The following is a 21,188-nucleotide window of genomic DNA, read 5'->3' on the forward strand; positions in this document are numbered from 1 at the left end:
ATGGCATATGATATGTAGGAAGCTTTTCACTCTATAGAAGATATTCATGGCCTTGTGTATGGTCAAGAAGATTCCTAAACCTCAAATGATGACAATCTACTATTCAAAGTTAACAAAGATATTTTGGATATTAGAAAGTCATTTGTATCATGCTTATGCATGGTACAAACTCTATATCCTCTATATCCTCCAGAAAAGCTACAATAAATACTTATCATAGAAGGATTTGCAACTGTGGCATCATCTAGGTTGTTGGTTGGCATTTCTATTATGCCCTGTGATCACAAGCATGGGGCTCACCATTTTGAGCTAGAGAACGAGAACAAAATAAGTTCAAGAATGGCCAGTATTTTAAGGTTTGGGATTTAGTTTGGATTATAAAATGTATACCAGAGAAGTGGTAAGTTATTTCCATGAAAAGGCTTATGTTCACCTGTCACTATTTGAGATGTTTGCATTTGTATAGGTTTTTCCAGTATAAGTATTATATTTTATGCTTAGTTCAAGGAGTTTTCTTCTAATATGTATAATAATAATATGTTTTTTTGGCAGTTGTCATGCTCAACACTTCTATTTGAAGTGGTAACTAATAGGTATAGAGATCATTAAAGAATTTACTTTTGAAATTGAGTCTTTCCTTGATGTTGCTGAGAAGTCATAGCACACATATATTCTTCTAAGCCCTTTTATGCTTGTACAGGTTACCTCCCATATGTCTTTCCGTATGTACCTTGTACCTGTTACCTCCAAACTTGCAAGTTAACTGTTATCTTCCATATGAATAATTATCAGCCACTGAGACAGACATCAATGTTTCACCTGCCAAATATCCCAATGTTCAATCAAAAGCAGTACACATAGCAGCAACTCCACCTACAGCTCTTGTCCTAGATCTTCTTGGTTATTTCATAGGTTTAGGCAATTCACTTGTCCCTAGAGATTGATGAGCAGTAGGCTCTAGGTGGGTATTAGATAGACAATTCCATTTCATTTTGTAAAGAACAAATGGAAAAGGTTGGCTTTATTGTTGTTAGATGTGAATTCTATTTACTATGATAAGCGTCAACTTGATTAAAGGAACTTGTGATATTTGGTTAATGCTTTGTGCAAGCCTCCATTCCCTATTTTACTTGCATCATCAGTAAGTCAAGGCCATAATATCAATGGGAAACTTATATGGTGCGATGGTCAAACTTTTTACAGCTTGAAGTTTTAGAATAACTCTTTCGGTCTTGCAGTTGCTGGAGTCTAGACCTCTACAGGTGTAGTTCATAAAATGTGAAAATAGTTGAGATATTAGTTCTATTTACTATAAATATTTCTAGTTTAATAGGATGTAGATGCACATATATTTTGAGTCCTTTTTCTAAGTTTCATTTTTGGTAAATTAGGTGCCACCATTGTAGCCTGGGAGCTCAGCACACACACTCCTGCCAATGTATTGTTTCAAAACATATCTCCTGAACTGGAAAACGTTCTTTCCTAGGTGGAAGTAAAAAATAATCAACAACTTGTTTGGTATTTTAGTGATAGTATTCCATTTGAATTTTTCTTCACTAAGGATGGCAGGATGGAGCGTGCAACATTTCTGGAGGTAACAATGAATTCGAGGATCTAAATTTTAAGCTTTGGAAGTTTTCTTCATTGAGGATGGCATGATGGACTGTGCAACATTTCTGGAGGTAATAATGAATGCTAGTACCATTCCCTCTTCACTACTCTACCTGTGGCTTTGACTCTGTTCGATTTTTAGGAATTTTGGGTTAGTTGGACTGAGTAGGATGGACAAGTCCAAGAGATCAAAAGGGGAAGAGGAAGAGCACATAGATAGTGAGCTTGTTCTCTCCATTGAAAAGCTGCAGGAAATCCAGGATGAGCTTGAGAGGGTAAGTTCTCATGCACTCTAAAAACTACTTTTTGGGGTTATTTTATTTTATTTATTTTTAAATTGGTTTTTTTCTTATCTTTTTTTAAAACCTTTTGCCCATTCCTTTCTCTATGTATTATTTTTTTGATTTATTGGTGCATCTGTGGATTGATTGAATTTTTGCTTGTCCGTGGGTTGCTTGAGAATGATTTGTTACAACCCTTAAGAGTGGGTTTGAGGAAAAGAGCGGTTTTTCAGTAAACCCACACTTCATCTTCATATTCTTTCAGTCTTTTGGATATGGAAATTTTGATTGGTTTACATATGTTGTTTTTCCAATAGTGTTGGGGAAATTATTTCAAGGAAAAATTGAAACTAGAACATCCTCAAATTAGTTATTTCAGTTTTTTTTCCATATCCATTTATTGTTTAGGTGTGAGTTGGTAAAGCTTGGGGTTCAAAAAATGTAATATTTTGTGCGACAGTTCTTGATCAGTTACAATCTAGCTGTTTACGATTAGGTTCATAATGGCCTGGTGACCTGACGGTATTTCACTATAGCATGTTGCACTCCTACATCCCTTTTGGTCTCAATTACATTCTGCACATTTATGATAAGGTCATAGTGGCCTGGTCACCTGGGGTACTCTCAGTCTAGTCACTGCCCCCAAAGGATCTAACAAGGTTGCTGGACTTAATTGAAAAAGCTTGTAATTCTATTCAATACATGCCCTTAGGAAAGGGTTGACTTGCCTTACCTATATGGTTGTTGATAGTTGGCTTATTCTTGCATTCATTTTTTTATTAGTTGTTGGAAAGCTTTCTTGGAGGAATTAGTGGATAAAGTTTAAGTTGGATTCTCCGTGACAAGCAGAATATTCCTACATTACGTATTTGTAATTTCATAGTTTCATTCACATTGAGGAAGAACCAGATTCATTGTATCACTTTTTTTTCCCTTTCCCCACTTATATAGTGAAGTTGTAGCCCTGGATTTATTTTTTCCTTCTACTTTTGATCTCTGAGATTGAATATAGAGTCTCCAGTACCTAGCAGAGACTTTTTCTCTTCTATCATAAGATACATGTGTGTGTAAACCTATGTAGCTGATGAAATAAGTTTGGATCGGATTGAAACAATGATATTTTGCTGTGGTGGTGGTGATGTATCATTTTTTCATTTGAGCATAACATGTCTATATGATACAATGCAAAAAAATGGAAAACAAAGTGAAATTTTCATAGGGTGCGTTGAGCTACTCTCTTTTCGCTATTCATCTCCAATTGTGTTGAATGTCAGAAATGGGTTCCAACTATTTTTTCAATTGAGCATAACATGTCTATATGATATAATGCAGAAAAATGGAAAACAAAGTGAAATTTTCATAGGGTGCATTGAGCTGCTCTCTTTTGGCTATTCATCTCTAGTTGTGTTGAATGTTAGAAATGGGTTCCAACTGCAAAACTTTTTTTCTTTCATGAGACTGCAGAAATCAATCTCCAAATGAATTGAAAATGTCCTGGTGCACTCTGGGTTGTTCTATCACTAGTCTTGCATGGGATGTTTGTATTCAGGTTATTATTTTTTTTAGTTATTATATGATGTCCAACTGTGTGGGGCCTTCTACATGGGTAAATTGCACTTGGGTATTATGGAAAATTGAGTCCTCAATTATTTTTTTTGCTTTGCCTTTCACTATAGGGTCTTTAACATTCATTATTGTTTGATACGCTGAGCATTTGCTTCTGGTAGATTTGATGGGTGATGGCACTAAGTTTTCTAATCTATTTCTTTTATTGAGATATATGTGTTTGATAGGTTGGGCAATGTGTGATCTGATCCAAGAGGTATTTTAAGGTGAATGGTATATGATTTTTTGTAAATTTCGCTTGACAAAGTAAATGCTTTTGATGGATTGTAGAATCTTTAAAGATATGTGAACGACAAGTGATATTTCATTTCCAATTGATTTTTTTTTAAGAAAAGGTAAGTGTCTGTTTAAAAGTTTGAAAAGAAAAAATTCATAGCAAAGTGTTGATTGCACTGCGAATTCCTTATCATTTCCATCTATAGTTTATAGAGAGGAAAAGCAGGAAACTTGCTTGCCATTTTTCACTCACTTTTATTTATTTTCACTCAATTCTGTTGAAATATGCAAATTTTTTTGTTTGAAATTCATAGTGTAGCTGCAATTTTTTTTATTATATAAATCAATGAATATAAATGTAATTTTAAGGATTTCCATAACTCTTCACATAATTTTTTAAAGTGTGCTAGCTCAATGGAAGAGCGTCTGCTTTACAAGCAGGAGGTTGGTGGTTCGATTCCACTGTGCACTAACATGAATTAATCAATGATTTTGTAGTTCATTTTTAATTAGATGTTTTTTTATATTGATTTATTTCAATGGTGAGATATTTCTAGATTCATTGTTTTATATTGTCTCTAAAGAGACAAAAGTAATCTTTAAATAAAAATTTATCGTCTCTAGAGAGACAATAGCTAGTATTAAGGACATATTGTCTCTAATCTGATTATTGTCTTTAGAGGGACAAAAATGAAATTATCTCCAGAGAGACAAAAATTAAATTGTCTCCAGAGAGACAAAAATGAAATTGTCTCCAGAGAGATAGTAATGGTTGTGTTATATATTGCCTTTATAGAGACAATAATCTTTAAGACAATATTTTTTAAGACAATAATATTTAAGACACTATTTTTTAAGACAATAATCTTTAAGACAATAATTTTTGAGACACCCGCTTAAAGACAATATTTAAGACAATACACAAGTTTTTTTTTGTCTTAAGTTAAGACAATTTACCCAAAAATTGTCTCAAATATTGTCTTAAAACCCTCCTTTATGTAGTAGTGTTAATAAACCCTAGAGAGTGTTAATATTATAAAACCAATGGATTAATAAACCCAAGGGATACAAATTATAAACCTAAGGGATTAATATTAAACCCTTAGATTAAACCCAATATTATAAACTAGAATATTAAACCCTAATTATTTTATTGTCGCAATGTGACATTGAGTAAATTACAATGTAATGTATCATTGTGAAAATCATTGTGAACCTATTTCTTGTCTTGTGATGATGCTTGTCAAACTGCGATGTTGAATTAACCTAAATGATTATTAATGTTATAAATCCGAGGGATAAATATTATAAACCTAAAATATCAACAAACCCAAGTGATCAATATTAAGAATGCATGGGATAAATATTATAAACCTATGGGATCAACAAACACAAGGGATCAATATTAAAAACACAAGGGATTAATAAACCCTAGGAATTCATATGTTAAACTCAATGGATTAATAAACCATGTGGATTGTTAATATTATAAACCCAACGGATTAAAAACCCAAGGGATAAACATTATAAACATAAGGGATTAATATTAAACCCTTGGATTAGACCCAATATTATAAACAAGAATATTAAACCCTAATTCTTTTATTGTCACAATGCAACATTGAATAATTTATAATGTAACGTATCATTGTGACAATGATTGTGACACTACTTGTTGTGTTGTGATGGTGCTTGTCATACTGCGATGTTGGACATTGAGGTAGTTCGATAATAATTGTGACATTGAAACATTGGATAGTGTCACAATGTTCTTAATAGGTTTAATATGTCTAAATTATTAATAATATAAACCCAAGGGATTAATAAAACCTATGGATTATTAATATTAATAAAATCAAGAGATTGATATATCCAAGGGATAAATATAATTAACCCAAAGGATTATTGATATTATAAACCCAAAGATTTAGTATTATAAACCAAAGGAGTTAATATTAAAAACCTAAGGGATTAATAAACCCAAGAAATTGTTAATATTATAAACCCTAGCGATCAATAAACCTAAAGGATTATTAATATTATAAACCTAAGACATTAATATTATAAACCCAAGGGATTACTAATAATATACAACAAGATTAATTCATACTTAGAAGAAGACATTCATATAAAGAATTTATTGTTGTATACCCTGCAATTATATACTAGTTTATGATTCCTTTCTCACTTATCTAGATATTTTGCAACCAGGGACACCCATGAAAATTCGGCCTCTCCTCCCAGCCACAAGAACCGACAATTACATTCACGTTCTCCCCCCGATCAATTAAGTATCCAGAGTAACAAAGTAGATAGTGACTCCTTGGGTCAGTTCTTTAGCATCAGGGTTCCACTCAACTAAGATTTCTTCGTGAGGTCTCTGTTGGTTCGTAACCATCTCAAGAGAACCTTATTGAAAACATCCTGCCAGAGATTTCACACTAATTCCCTCTTTCTTCCCATGCCTCCAGGCTCTCCCTTTTGCTTTCCTAGGCATCCCCTTTCCTATTGAGATTTTTTCCTCTCTAGGGAGGAAGACAAAGTAATAACTATCATAACTGCATGGTACTTGAAAACCTCTTTCCTGGCCTTTTCCCGTGAATTCCCAGATTGCCAAAATTTCCTCTCTAAATAAATCCATCAATTCTTATTTTAATAATATTATTACTGTATTGTTCTTCCATTCATGATTTTCCAAACTTAAACAGTAAGGAATAACTACATTGTTCACAATACCTAGGGGTGTTACACCAACTTCTCTAGATCTGTTAGCATTGTCTTGAATGAAATTTAAAAACTCTATCAAAAGATATTAACCCACACTCTTTGTTGGTAAGAAAAAGACATTGCTTGTAGTTACATATTTAACCCAAATTTGAGAGAAATCACTTTAAATATAGTTCTAAATCCAAGAATAGAAAAGAAAATAGATAAATCCTAATGATAAAAAACAAAGATTTCTTTAAAAGCAAAAATCTAAATAAAATAATAATTTTTGACAAAACCTTACATAACATTCCAATCAATATAATTATCTATAAAAAATTCTTAACCACCTGGATGCTTAATTTTAATTTTATTAATAGTGTTTTTAACAAAAATATCTACTAATTAATTATTTAAATCAACTTTACTAAAAAAAATACTTTACACATTAATAAAATAAATAAGTAAAGGAATTATATTAAAATCATAACCATGGCTTTTCAAAAAAAACAACAACTAGTTTCCCAAAAAAAAAACTCGTTGAAAATGATTAAAAAAACTCGATTTTAATCTTTAATGATAATGATAGAAAAAAATAAATAAAAAAACTCGATTTCAATCATTAAAGGTAATAATAGAAAAATAAAAAATAAAAAATTCATAATACATTCAAAAATTGAAAAAAAATGCACTCGAAATATGCACAACATTAAATTACCTTATAAGATAGGTATTTTCACTAATTTACTACCATATCCATTATTTTTTTAATAAATATTAATTAAAGCTCAAAACTCCTTAACCTAAAACAACCAACGAAAGGCCAACATGTTTCATCATAACGCACCACAAACCTCCTTAACCTAAAGCAACCAACGAAAGGCCAACATGTTTCATCATAACGCACCATGCAACTTCCACGAGAGTAGCATGTTTAATCATAATGCACCATACAACTTCCTCATAAGACCGGTAGAAATGCTTTTAAGTTTTCAATCGGGATTATAACGCAGGGAAAAATTATTTTCATTATCATTATGAAAACATGATGATTTAAAAGAAATTATAGTAATTGTTTTTTTTTTTTTTTTTCTGGAAGGTGGCAAAACCTATCAAACTCAGGGGTCAAATCAACAGTGAGGACAGCCATCTCTGGCTGCTAAACTTGTTAATTTTTTTAATTTTATAATAGGTTTCTTATAATTTAAATTTAATTAATGATAATCGTTGTTAGGTAGATAGTAGAGATTTTTTTTTTTATAAACTTGTTAATTTTATAATAGGTTTTCTCTAATTTAAATTTAATTAATGATAATTGTTAGGTAAATAGTAGAGATTTTTTTTTTAATATGTTGAGATATTTGTAGTAGTATTTACAAATTAGATTAAGATTTATTTTCAAGTTAATTATGTTTTTTTAATTAACTTATTTAAGTTAATTAATTAAAAAATTGTTATGTCAACATATGTAATATTAGGCATGTGATATTCATAAAACTATGGTACTGACCTATTATAAAAAGAGCTATTTATAATTTAAGAATTTCCATGATAAAGTGAGAGTAAAGCTGCATGATAAAGTAAAAATAAATCTTCAATATTAAGAATACTCTTAAATGTCTCTAAAAATATATACATATTTAACTAATATATTAATGATTCTATAATTAATAATAATAATAATTAAGAATAAAATTATAATTTAATTATTTTTTATGATTTTTTCAACTTAAACATTATGAGATGTATAATAGGTAAATTGTTTGATGTATAATAGGTAAATTTTTATTTATTTTTATTTATTTTTTATTTTTTATTTTTAGTAATTTTTTTTTTTTTTAAAAGGTGGAAAAATATCAAACTCAGTTTGTCAAACCAACAGTGAGGACAGCCATTATTGGCTTATCCGCAAATGTCAGTTGACACATCACTGTTATCAAGGAAAACCACGCCACCTAAATAATTTTTTAAGGGAGCAGGCTTTCACTCCTGCCAGATGCCTTGGGTCTTGGGCCGTTAACCTGTTTCCTTACGTACGAGGAAGACGAGCTCTTAGCCAAGCAGAAGCATTTTGGGGCATACTCCAGGCCCAGTATAATAGGTAAATTGTTTTGATGCTTATTATGAAACACTCAAATATTATTTTTTAATATAAAATTTAGGATATTATATAATTGATAATAATTATTATTATTTATTAATTATTTTTAAAAATACTTTTAAATAAAATAAATATAATAATTTTTTATTTATAATTTTTTAAATCCAATAATTTATAGTATGAAAATGTGAATTACTTTATTATCATTATGAAAAAAATTATGTGATATTATATATATTCTTTTTGTTGTTTAAAAGTAAATAAAAGATATAAACATGTAGAGGAATTATAAGAGCTCGTCTTCCTCGGACGTAAGGAAACAGGTTAACGCCCAAGACCCAGAGGCATCTGGCAGGAGTGAAAGCCTGCTCCCTTACGGACCACCAGCGGGTTATTACAGGTGGCGTGGTTTTCCTTGATAACGGTGATGAGTCAAACCAACATTTGCGGATAGCAGCTAGAGATGGCTGTCCTCACTGTTGGTTTGACACCTGAGTTTGATAGGTTTTGCCACCTTCAGAAAAAATGGATTATTGGTAAAATTTTACAAACAAACCCTTTTGTCCCCACCCATCGAGAAGAAACATGGATTATGTCCCTGGACCATTCGAACAAAACCAAATCCTTTCCAAAAAAGGCCCTCCCAAAATCTAATACCTCTGCCAAAGCACTGAAACCATCACCACCAGAGGATTATGCTCTCAACGGAAACGCCAAACGCACGATAGGTTCTAGAATTCACCCTCAGAGTTAATCCATACAAGTTCCACCAAAATAAAATAAAAGATAACTTTTTTTAATTCCCCTCAAGAAATTCTAGAAACTACCATAAGTGAAATCCCAGACAAACAAGAGACTCATCCCACAAGCTATTGAACTCTAGAATATGGAGGTGAAAAATCAACCACTTACCTAGTCAACAAGAGTTCTAGAGTTGATCTAAATCTCTTCTGCTGTAATGTCGGGTTGCATCCACCTGCACCACACTACACCACGTCATTTTTTCGCACTAGGGTCCCAGATCCAAACTCCTTCACCTAATCGTGACCTGGTCAACTTCCCTCCTCATGACATACATGATTGTTCTTACATTGCACCAAAGAGCCGACATGCATATGTAAAGCCCCTGTGCATACTCATGTACCACCTTGCCACCTTCTATTACTCCCATTAACTGCTAAAACATTTTCCAAACGAAGGTCATTGCTCCCAATTTATGGCACATCCATTTCTCGAAGGGTCCAGGCACCCGACTGGCCAAATCTCACTTGTCCTTAGGTCTCATCATGGCATGTTAGAGCTTCACTTGGAGAGCGTACCTACCCACCTCCAAAAGTCAATACTCCTGGATCAAACACCCCATCGAGGTATACTTTTTAATTAATTTATACATACACTTATAAATTATTAAATTAATGTCAAAATATTTTATTTATAACAGTCATCTCAATCGTTTTTTTAATAATTATTAATTTTTAACTGTAATATATCAATTCAAAGTATTGACAGAATTACATTCTCTCGCATTACAACATCTTTTAATGGAAAAAAATATTTTTTAACACTAAAAACACATAAGCAATCGAAATAAGAAAAAATCATTTATTCATTTCAACAAAATAATTTTTATAGATTTACAATGAGTCCACAATCAAGTGCTTAACTAATTGTATCTAATCCAAAATTCAAATAATACTAAACTAAATATACACAACTCATCCAAACTATAATATCCCTGCGAGCTTAAATATCATACCTCATTTATTATCCTAAGTAAATTATTTAACTTTTGATTTGTTGATACCATGAAGTAGTTAGGGTTTAGTATCGTGGAAACTATTGTAGAATGGCCATATCCTTTTGTTCTTGATTTTATTGGGGATTATGGAGTGGGATATTCATTTCAACAAAATACTTTTTATATATTTACAATGAGTCCACAATCAAGTGCTTAACTAATTGTATCTACTCCAAAATTCAAATAATACTAAACTAAATATACAAAACTCATCCAAACTATAATATCCTTGCGAGCTTAAATATCATACCTCATTTATTAACCTAAGTAAATTATTTAACTTCTGATTTTTTGATACCATGAAGTAGTTAAGGTTCAGTATCGTGGAAACTATTGTAGAATAGCCATATCCTTTTGTTGTTGATTTTATTGGGGATTATGGATTGGGATTCATCCCACTCTAACGTTAAATCCTTTTGTTGTTGATTTTATTGGGGATTATGGATTGGGATTCATCCCACTCTAACGTCAAAAAATTTAGCAATCTACTGCAAGTTCAAATCTTTGTGCAACCAAGAATCTAAAACTGCAAACAAATCCAAAGGCTGTACTGGGAGCCACTGATAAGGTCAACGTCTCACCGCCTCGCTCTTTTTATTTATGGATTCTTTGCACATATATTTTGACAAATGTACCAATCCAAGCCCTGCATTGCTACCTGGCACGCCTAGAATTTCAAATCCCTTTTGTTCATTAAATGAAAATTTGGTGTTTTTTTTGTATTTTTCATTCTTTTTATTTTAAGTTCTACCTAAATTTGTGAGTGTCTCCCTTCCCTTAGCTAAAAATTACTCTCTTTAAACTAATTTTGCATCTCAACTTTCATTAATCTTCCTCTGACAGTGCCTTGTTTTTTCTTAAGTTAACATGTGTTTCTAGATAACATACAACCATACATATTCTTGGAAAAAAATTGTGTCAAAATCCATATAGATTCTTTACCCCACCGACCTGACCTAACACTCTCAATGGTTTTTTTTGATCATATATGAACACTCATGCCTGTCACTTTTTATTTTATTTAAAATCAATTGGGAACACGAAGATAAATACCCAACAAACTTAAACACATAGAACCCCTTAATAACTTTAAAACCATACGAGGCATGACCATATTCATATAGGCAACCAAATTCCAAGTTTAAACCTATGACGCATTTATCATTCGAGGTTGATGTAAAAGCTTCTCGACCATTACAATATAAAATTAACAGGATAAAATATAATGATAAATCAATTCATACAACTATGAAAAATAATATGAATAAATCTACAAAAATAAAGAAAGGACTGTTTGAGTGAAGAGTCCAAGGAATATTTCCAAGGTTTTCCAAGGAATATAAAAAGGTGTAGTGGAAAATTATCTATAAATTAAAATACCTCAATGGAATCCATGAGCAATCAACATTCAATGAGGAGCAGGGAGTTAAATCACCTTTTCCACTCCAAAAGCCTAATAATTTTTTCCCTTGGTTCTTCGATTCCAACGGTTGCAAAAATATTTAAACATAAAAAGATCAAAATCTTTTACAAACTCCAAAATAATAAAAATATTTAAAATGACATTTTTCTCACTAGTTATCACAATTTCCCTGCATTAAGATAGTGTGGATAATGTAGCTGGTGGTTTTCATGCACGCGTCATGGTCTTATAAAGACATAAACTCGTTTGGCTCAAAATTTTGATGTACGTTTGTGTTAATTCTTTTTAAAATTTATCATTGCTTCTTTGTTCACAGTGGCTGAGAAAAACCTAACATTGGGAAAACTGCATTTAGATTTTTTCTTTTACAGGCCAAGTGGATAAAAAGGTTGTAACTCCAACAAAAATATAACATGAAAAATACCATGTAGATATATTTGGATAGGACAAGGAGGCTCTGACTTGTTTTTAGCTTCCATATAGATAATTTTATTGTTAAAACATATACACGTGGTTATCTGAAAAACATTGTGTGTCCACTACTCACCTAGAAAATTAAACATATACACACACACGGCTATCTTAAAAACATATGGTTTCCAGTTTGAGTACTCACCTAGAAAATTTGAAGGCGTTAATTTGAGTGCAGTAAGAAATAGAGGCTTCAACTATCAACATCGTTGCTTCCTTAATTGGATCCTTCTTCCTATCGTTCAGTTCAGGCCATTCTTTTAATGTTTTAACATGTTGGAATCCACGAGGAATAAGCATTCGGCTCCTGGAGCGAGGTGATTTAGCTCCCCGTTCTTAGCTCAATTTCTTCAATTATGCTTCAAGCTCCATCAAATTCCAATCCAATTTACCCCTATTCTTACTGAATTCATTTGTTTACAGTTCAAATAATCACCAATGTCGATGCAGATATTGCAAGCTTCATTTCCATGATATTGATAGTGTTTCAGTTCAATTCTGTAGGCAAGTATTATTCACACATCTGGTGACGCAGTCCTTTGTCTGGCACACTTTGACAACTGTGTCTCTCTCAATAATAGTACACTGAGTTGCAAAGTAAGTTCCCTGCAAAATCCTTATTTCATATCACATTGAAAATTTATTAGTCGCTAATCTTGTGAGATATGATATTGATATTGCAGCATTGAATGTTGGCGTCCTTACCCGAAGGGCCAAAAACAAAAAAATTATTGCGAAACTTGTAATGACTGCAAGTGAACGAATAAATTTATTCATACGTAGATAAAATTCACAAAAATCGTAGCTAGAAAGGATTTTGATGATTTCAATTTGAAATCGGACGTCATTTTGATTGGTATCTCATCTATATTGCACGTCAAAGTTGACGTCAAAAAAATTCGAGCAATTGTAAAATACTTTCTGAAATGCAAAATGTGTCCTACAGGACGTCAAATTCCAGGCCTGGTACTAGGTATTGGTAGTAGTACTTCGCAGAGGATCGAGATTCAAAGGAAAGAGTACATGTTAACCAGCTCAGTGGCCATGTGCATGCAAAGGATGGAGACCATTTATATTGCTTATTTTAATTCCCATATTTGGCTCTTTCTAAGCGCGTGTTCCATATTCTACATATTGTTTTTGTCAGTATATCAATGTCAGCCGAGGGCATGAGGAACATATTGTTTTTGTCAGTATATCAATCTCAGCCGAGGGCACGAGGAAGGGGATGGAATGCATGACAAGCTCGAGTCGAAAGAGATAAGTAAGTTTCCTGAAAAAGACTTCATATAAATATTTTGCATAAAAGATAATTATTATAATTATTTTTGAGATTTGAGAAGGGATTTTTTATTCATGCTAATTTTTTTTAAGGAAAGATTGCATATGTATTTTATGTGTGAAATGATAGAAATGAGTTTTTTAACAATTTTTATTTATTTATTTATTTTTGCATAATAGCCATTAAGTTGGCTATTTGTTTGGAAAAAGAATAATTAGCGTCATTGGAAAATAAATATATATTTGCATGTAGGAAAAAAGAGTAATTGTTGTGTTAAAATTCTTAAAAAAAAGAGATATGTTTTTGCATGTATTAATGTATTAGATTCTTGGTAAATAAAACTTGTAGTTGCATGATCTATTGTGTTAAGCTTTCTTTTGAATGATTCTTTAGAAAAACACATGCATATGCATGAATAAGAAGAATAACTGTGGTGTTAGGTTCTTGAAAGACTACCTATTGTGTTACTTTATTAAAGAACATGTGCTTATACACACATAGACTATAATGATTTTACTTGAATGGAATATGTGTTTTCGCATTAAAGATTTAATTAGCTTCTTTTGGAAAGAAAGATGTACGTTGCTTGCAAGAAATCACAACTATTATGTTAGCTCCATTTTGGAATTGAGCATGTGTTGTTCATGTACAATAGCTATTGTAAATAGCTCTCCTTTGGGAAAAATGATGTTGGAAAGAAAAAAACAGTTGTATGCACAAGAATAGTATCTATTATTTTAACCTCTTTTTTGGAGAAGACATGCATTTGAATACATAAGAATAATATCTATTGGGTTAATTATTTTGGAAAATGATACATATTTTCACGCACCAAAAGTACAAACTGAGGGGTTAGTTTCTTTTGATAAAGTTTATGTAATTATATGCATGGAGATCATAACTAATGTGTTAGTTCCTTTAAAAGAATATGGAAAATTGTAGTGGTTTTCTCTCTAAAAGAATGTGAACTTATGTGAGGGGAATAATAGTTAATGTGGTATTTACCTTGGAGATATTTTATCTCTTCTTATGTGAAGAATGGATAATAACCATGGAGGTTATTTAATATTATTGTTTTTTGTGGGCAAAGGTAGATGTTTCCCTTCTCGTGATAGATGTGGAATAGAAACAAGTGAGCATACTTTGGTTATCTTTATGTATTCATTTATTTACACATGCGAGTTATGGATGGAGAGACATGTGTCATAACCATACACAGATAAAAATAGATAGACATGCTTTAACACATAAGTGCTTTTAACTAATGCATGTGTAATATTGTTAAAGAAGGCATGTCATGATATTTTAATTATGTTTTATGAATGCACATGAATTAATTTTGAAGCATCACTAATAAATATTTGTTATTGGTCTAATCACTATTTGAATTAATCATGATATCAAAGTTTACTCACAATACCAGTTATAGAAAAATAATGCGACGTATGTGAAAGATAGATTATGTGGCAAGTAATGCATTAGTGGCTCATGTTGATTGAAGGAATGTCAACTGTGAGATAATCCATTGATGGAAATAACCAAGTTGCAAAGACATAATGTTCGTGAGTTTGTGGGTAAATGATATCATGATTATTGTAATAGTTCTACCTAGTTATATTGTATTTACAATAATATTCTTTTGTAAGATTTTATGACAATGGTCAAGGTATGGACTTTCTTGCAAGTCATTAAGTGGGGGGGTGAACACCCTCACGAACATTTCATAAAATTAAATGTTTGTTGGTTTTCACTCTACGGGATTTCCAAGGTATATCGGTGGTCAATGATGTGATTGTATATTGTGTTATTGTTATGATGTTGATTCTTTGCATGATGTGTAGTTTATATTATCAAGTATGTGATTAACTAACTAAGTTAAAAAGTAATAGAATTGATGCAAGGTTACAACAAGAAGTTTATGTTGTTATGCTATGTAACTTGCTATTCTTTTACTAAATTACTCTATGTAATGATGTTAATGTTATCTAATAGTGAATTAAGGATCATGGAATAATGAATTTAGATATTATATATTAGTAATTTTATAATTTTTTTCTAACCATATGTACCTTTTAACAAGAAAGATATTACAAAAACTAAAAAAATGCTAAACACTATAAATTTAAGCCATTTAAAGAGATTAATTATACACATTAATCTTTAAAAATTATTTTTCTAATTATAAAAATAAATTATTTAAATTCAAAATTGATTATGATTATTTGCCTTCTCATATATTTGTATAAATTAATTTATTTATTTTTATAAATAAAATTTATACACTTCATTATATATTTGTATGAGTTTATTTACTTATTTTCATAAATAAAATTTATGCACTTCATCATATATTGGAAATAATGTATTCTAATTATAAAATAAAACTAAATTCATTGATAGTTAAATTTTAGTTTATAAATTTGAAATGATTATATTTTTTTATTATTATTTAAAATAATTTTTTTTAATAATTTAATAAAAATAATTCAAAAATCTAAACATAGAAAAACAATACAAATACATGAAAACAACATTAAAATGCTTACTTTATATAAAGAATCTTTAGCATCTTTGGATACTCATGACACTCCGCAGTACATATGAGCTTAAAAAAAACTTGAACTTAAATAGAATAAGGAAATAAACTTTTTCCTCTTTCCATTTGAAAGATTAATATTAATTATTTAAGTGATGACATAAAAGGTAGCAAAGACAATTCAATCAACTTACACCCGCATTGTGAACACTCATTTTTATGAATTCAACAAAATATGAAATACATTGCGAACACAAAGTTATACGGATGGAAAACTAAAAAAAGACAAAATCATGTTTAATGATAAAATTGTTAATAGTTTAACAAAGACAACTCAATCAACTTACACCCCCATTGTGAACACTCATTTTTATGAGTTCAACAAAATATGAAATACATTGCGAACACAAAGTTATACGGATGGAAAACTAAAAAAAGACAAAATCATGTTTAATGATAAAATTGTAAATAGTTTTTATTTTATTATAAAGTTGATAAAAATTTTATTTTATTTTTAGCAAATTTAAAAAAAATTGAAATTCAACTAATTTCATGGAACTTTATAGCCATTGACCAAGTCCATAGATTAAAACTTATAACTTCATGTCACAACTCAAACTTGTAATTTATCCATGCAATTTTCATATCCTTATAACATTTTTTATGTTTACTAATATTAATTTCTTATTATCTTGTTTTATATATATATATATATATATATATATATATATAATGGTGATTGAATCTTGTAAAAAAATTTGAACTCACACTGAACTTAATCATTGTCAAGCTTGAACCATCTAACATTGAATAGTGAATATGAATAATAATTTTATTTAATTAATAACACAGTAAACTTGTTAGAAATAGTAATTACTCCTGCATGAGGAGTTGGCTAAACTTAAAGAGTCACTTAACTGAGTGATTGAGTGTTTGAGTGAGTCACTGAGTGATTGAGTAATTAAGTGTTTGAGTGTTGAGTCAAGTCAAGTTAACTGATAGAGGACTTATAGTGTGTGGATGCATGTAGTTGCATGTCAAGGCAAGTAGCAAATACCCTTCACTGGATTCATTGTAATCATCATGATTTGTGTGATCAAAACAGCAACTCGTGTTATATGTGTGAATTCATGCTTTTTCTCCTCCGCCTTTTCAACAAATTGGTATTAAAGAGAAGAAAAACAGATTAACCACGACCCTCACCGTGTGAGGGGAAAAACATATTTTTTTCTCTTATTTGAGCTATAAGAAACCTTATTGTGATATACAGAGCGTTGTAAAGCTGGTAGGCGTAACAGAGAGCCGCGTTGGGATCAGGAGGTTGTTATGCATACACGCGAGTCAAGCTTAAGTTGGTCGCGTTAGAGGACTAACACAGGTTATCGTTGCCGTGAAGGAGTTAGTACGTAGGCCTCAAAAAGTCACGGCCGATTTTTCACGAAAATTTATTATCAAATCACGTGGTCAGAGTTGACTCATGAGATTTTGTTAAAAAAAAAAATCAAAGGTTTTAAAAGGGGCTCTGTAAAGCTTTTTATGTAGTGCGACTCTAGCTTTATATAGTGTGATTTATTATCATAGAAAAGTGTTTTTTTGAATAAGTGAAGGTTTATATGAGTGTGAGTATTATGTAAAAGGATTTTCTTTTATATAAATTTTTTTATAAAGATATTTTTATATAAAAAAAAAAAATGAAAGGAAAAAGGTGATTTACTATAAAGGAGTTTTTTTTTAAAAGATTTATTATAAAAATAAAAATAAAAATAAAAATTGATTGAAAAAAGTTTTTGGCTTTTGCAAAAGTCTGTTTATTGGTAAAATTTTGTTTTTTTGTCAAGCATAACATTGTTTTGGGTGAAGATTGTTCTTTATGGGGGTGCATATTGAAAAGCATATTTTTTTTGGGGCGATATGGAAGACAACTTCATGCAATTAGCAAAGCAGTTATAAAACAGAGGAATGGCCACAGTCATGGGTCGCAAAGCACAATTGAAGCATATTAAGAAAAGAAATCGAAAAGAAGAGGTAAAGATCATTGCCATGGTTAGAGAGGTTCAGCCGAGAAACTAATAAATATAGCAGAAGACAAAGAAGAATTCAAGTGCGATTGGTGTAGCTTTGATCTACTACCACCTCATATGCTTACAGGTGAACATTTTGATCATTGGGGTATCAAGATGTTAACTTTTCTTTGAGCTAAAGAGTTAATTGGGTACGAGTCTTATAACACATATGATGAAGTATGCAATGTTTTAGCATTGAATTTTATAAAACATGGATTTGATGAGAAGTGCTTATGCAAGGTAGCAAAAGCTACAACTTCCAAGGAAGCATGGAAATTCTTAGAAGCAGAATTTGATGCAAGGGGGAGTGGCATGCAACAATAGTTTATGTCACAAACAAAGAAGTTAGTCCCAGAACTGAGAGTAGATGAGCAAGACTCTAAGAGGAAAACAGAGCTTGGAGAATCCCACTCAAAAGTGGATGATGGTTGTCAAAACCATAAAATTGAAACCCATTATGAAAGCAGGCATATGGATGAAAAAAATGCAACAAAGATTGCAAAGAGAGAAGTTGAATCCTCTGTCTGAATGTCAGCTAGTAACATTTAATGATCAAAAACAGGATATATTGATTGAAGAGTTTTTGATGATAATATCTACTAACAACATAACAGTGGAAGACAACCTCCATGTAGTTGAAAAGAAGGAAGATGTAGAGCAAGAAGCTTGGACTGAAGAGAGCCATATTAAAGATTTTTTTAACATTATTTTTGAATATGTAGGCGTTCAAAATAACATGGACAAAAAAGTTGAAAACAAGGCTGTTAATAAATTTGATGCAGATTACAGGAAAAAAGCAGCAGTACCTGGTGATGGAAGTGAAAATAGTGATACAGATATTTCCAAAGACAAAGATGAATGCATTTGAACCATTTTTCAACAATGGAGTCAAGAAGAGATAAGATTTTTTTATCAAGAAATATGGCAGAAATAAATTTAGGAATATGAAGTGCAAGAAGCAAAGAAAAGAAGACAATTTGAAGATGCAATGTTATGGAAATAGTCCGTGGTTGAACAAATATTTGAAGACGAAGATGTAGTAGACAAGATCAAATTGTGTTTCAACACAAATTTTAGAAAAATCAAAAAAAAATTGCAACAACATTAAGTAAAGGAATATGGGACCTACAATAAGAAAGTGCAACAAAGAATGAAGCAATTTCAAGGATATAGAATATGGAAGCAGAGAAAAAGAAAATGAAAAATTATAAAATTCTTGAGTCATTGTAAGCCTAGCTGAGACATAGACCAACAAGAATGTTTGTGTGATAGTTAAGTCATGTTGAGTTAAGTCATGTTGAGTCATATGGTCATAATTAAGGGGGAGTGTTAGAAATAGTAATTACTCCCGCATGAGGAGTTGGCTAAACTTAGAGAGTCAGTTAATTGAGTGATTGAGTGTTTGAGTGAGTCAGTTAACTGAGTGAATGAGTAATTGAGTGTTTCAGTGTTTATTCAAGTCGAGTTAACTGATAGAGGAGTTATAGTGTGTGGATGCATGTGGTTGCATGTCAAGGCAAGTAGCTAGTTGGAAAAAGATAAATACCCTTCACCAGATTCATTGTAATCATCATGTTTTGTATGATCAATAGAAAAGTAGCAGCTCATGTTTTATGTGTGAATTCATGATTTATCTCCTCCACCTTTCCAACAAAACTAGCTAGTTGGAAAAAGATAAATACCCTTCACTAGGTTCATTGTAATCATCATGTTTTGTGTGATCAATAAAAAAGTAGCAGTTCATGTTTTATATGTGAATTCATGCTTTATCTCCTCCACCTTTCCACCAAAATTGAGCTTTAACTTCATTTTATAGCTCAAAGTATGACATTTGGAAATTTCAAAATATACGTAAATCTAGGCGTCCTTTAAAGAAAGGTGGGGGTGAGAACGGCATTATTATTCGCGACAGGAAACTGCATGCATTATTTTATTCATATTCATATACTCAATTTATAGGAAACGATTGGCATACATGGAGCATACTCAATTTATACGAAAATAGCTATTGGACAATGCTAGTTCCTGAATTAACGGTGGAATATATACTTCGGGAGGTTAGGTAGTGGAATAGTGGGAGTAGAAGGCTTTTTATCAGCGGGGGTGTTGTGGGAATGGTTGGAATTAGCAGAGGCCGAAGTACTGGCTGAAGGGGTGTGGGTATCATTAGAAGAGATGGAGGGGGAAGGAAATTGTCCGAGGGTATCGTGGGAAGAACCGGAGAGTGCAGGTAAGGCTGACAATGGGAAGAACCAGAGAGGACAGGTAAGGCTGACAATGGAATTATTTTAAAGACTTATGGGAAGTATTTTTGAAGTTATGCTGCGGTCCCATAGCCGATGCTGGCTTTTAAACTTCCTCGATTCATGGTCCTCGTAGCCGTAAATTCACAGCGAAAACAAGTAATCAAACAATAATAGAGTATTATCCGATCTCATCTTACTCTTTAGATCGAAAACAAACATAATGTGTATAATAGTTAAGACCTTTTTAACATGAACAACCCGTTTAATATATAAACATAAAATGATTCAATTGGATAAGTTCAGGTTGATTAATATCATTTCTTCTCTCCTTTGCGTTTTCCATGTTTTGGGTATATAGAATTAAACCATTTCTGCATATTGGATATATCTATATTGCGTTGGATATTGCATATGGTGTATTGATAAGTTATGAGATTGATTTATGATATTGTAATAAAGTATTTATTGATTAAGAATTTTCATGATAAAGTGGAGTATAATTTCAACTATTGATAATCTAGTTCAAAAGTATATATTTTTAACTTATATCAATTATTTTATCATTAATAATGAAAATAATAAAACTATAAATTAATTTATTTTTTTATTTTTTATTTTAGCAGCTTGAGATGTATGATGAAATTTTTTTGATGCTTATTATTAATTTATTCCCTTAGATATTTACCATCTATTCAATTTATGTGGTTGTGCTACTTATTAGGTGAATGATAAATATTTAACCTCCACAAAATTTTCTAAAATATTGTTAGTTGTGGTCACAAATCAAAGCTTAAGATTTCAAGGTTTTCTTGGGTTTTCAATCAATTA

At 31.1% G+C, this 21,188-nt stretch overlaps 1 non-coding gene and 1 pseudogene across 1 annotated transcript; both read left to right on the forward strand.

Annotated features, from left to right (window-relative positions):
- Positions 1-18,982, forward strand: part of LOC149202575 (ruBisCO large subunit-binding protein subunit beta, chloroplastic-like) — a 115,232-nt pseudogene extending 96,250 nt beyond the window's left edge.
- TRNAV-UAC (transfer RNA valine (anticodon UAC)) lies at positions 4,135-4,206 on the forward strand. Its single transcript has one exon. It is a non-coding gene; the product is annotated as a tRNA-Val (tRNA).
- Positions 18,983-21,188: the final 2,206 nt, after the last annotated feature.

Source organism: Pinus tabuliformis, chromosome 2_1 (genome assembly GCF_031772625.1).
Source record: "Pinus tabuliformis cultivar Carrire ecotype Pingquan chromosome 2_1, CPIR1, whole genome shotgun sequence".
Lineage (NCBI taxonomy): Eukaryota > Viridiplantae > Streptophyta > Pinopsida > Pinales > Pinaceae > Pinus > Pinus tabuliformis.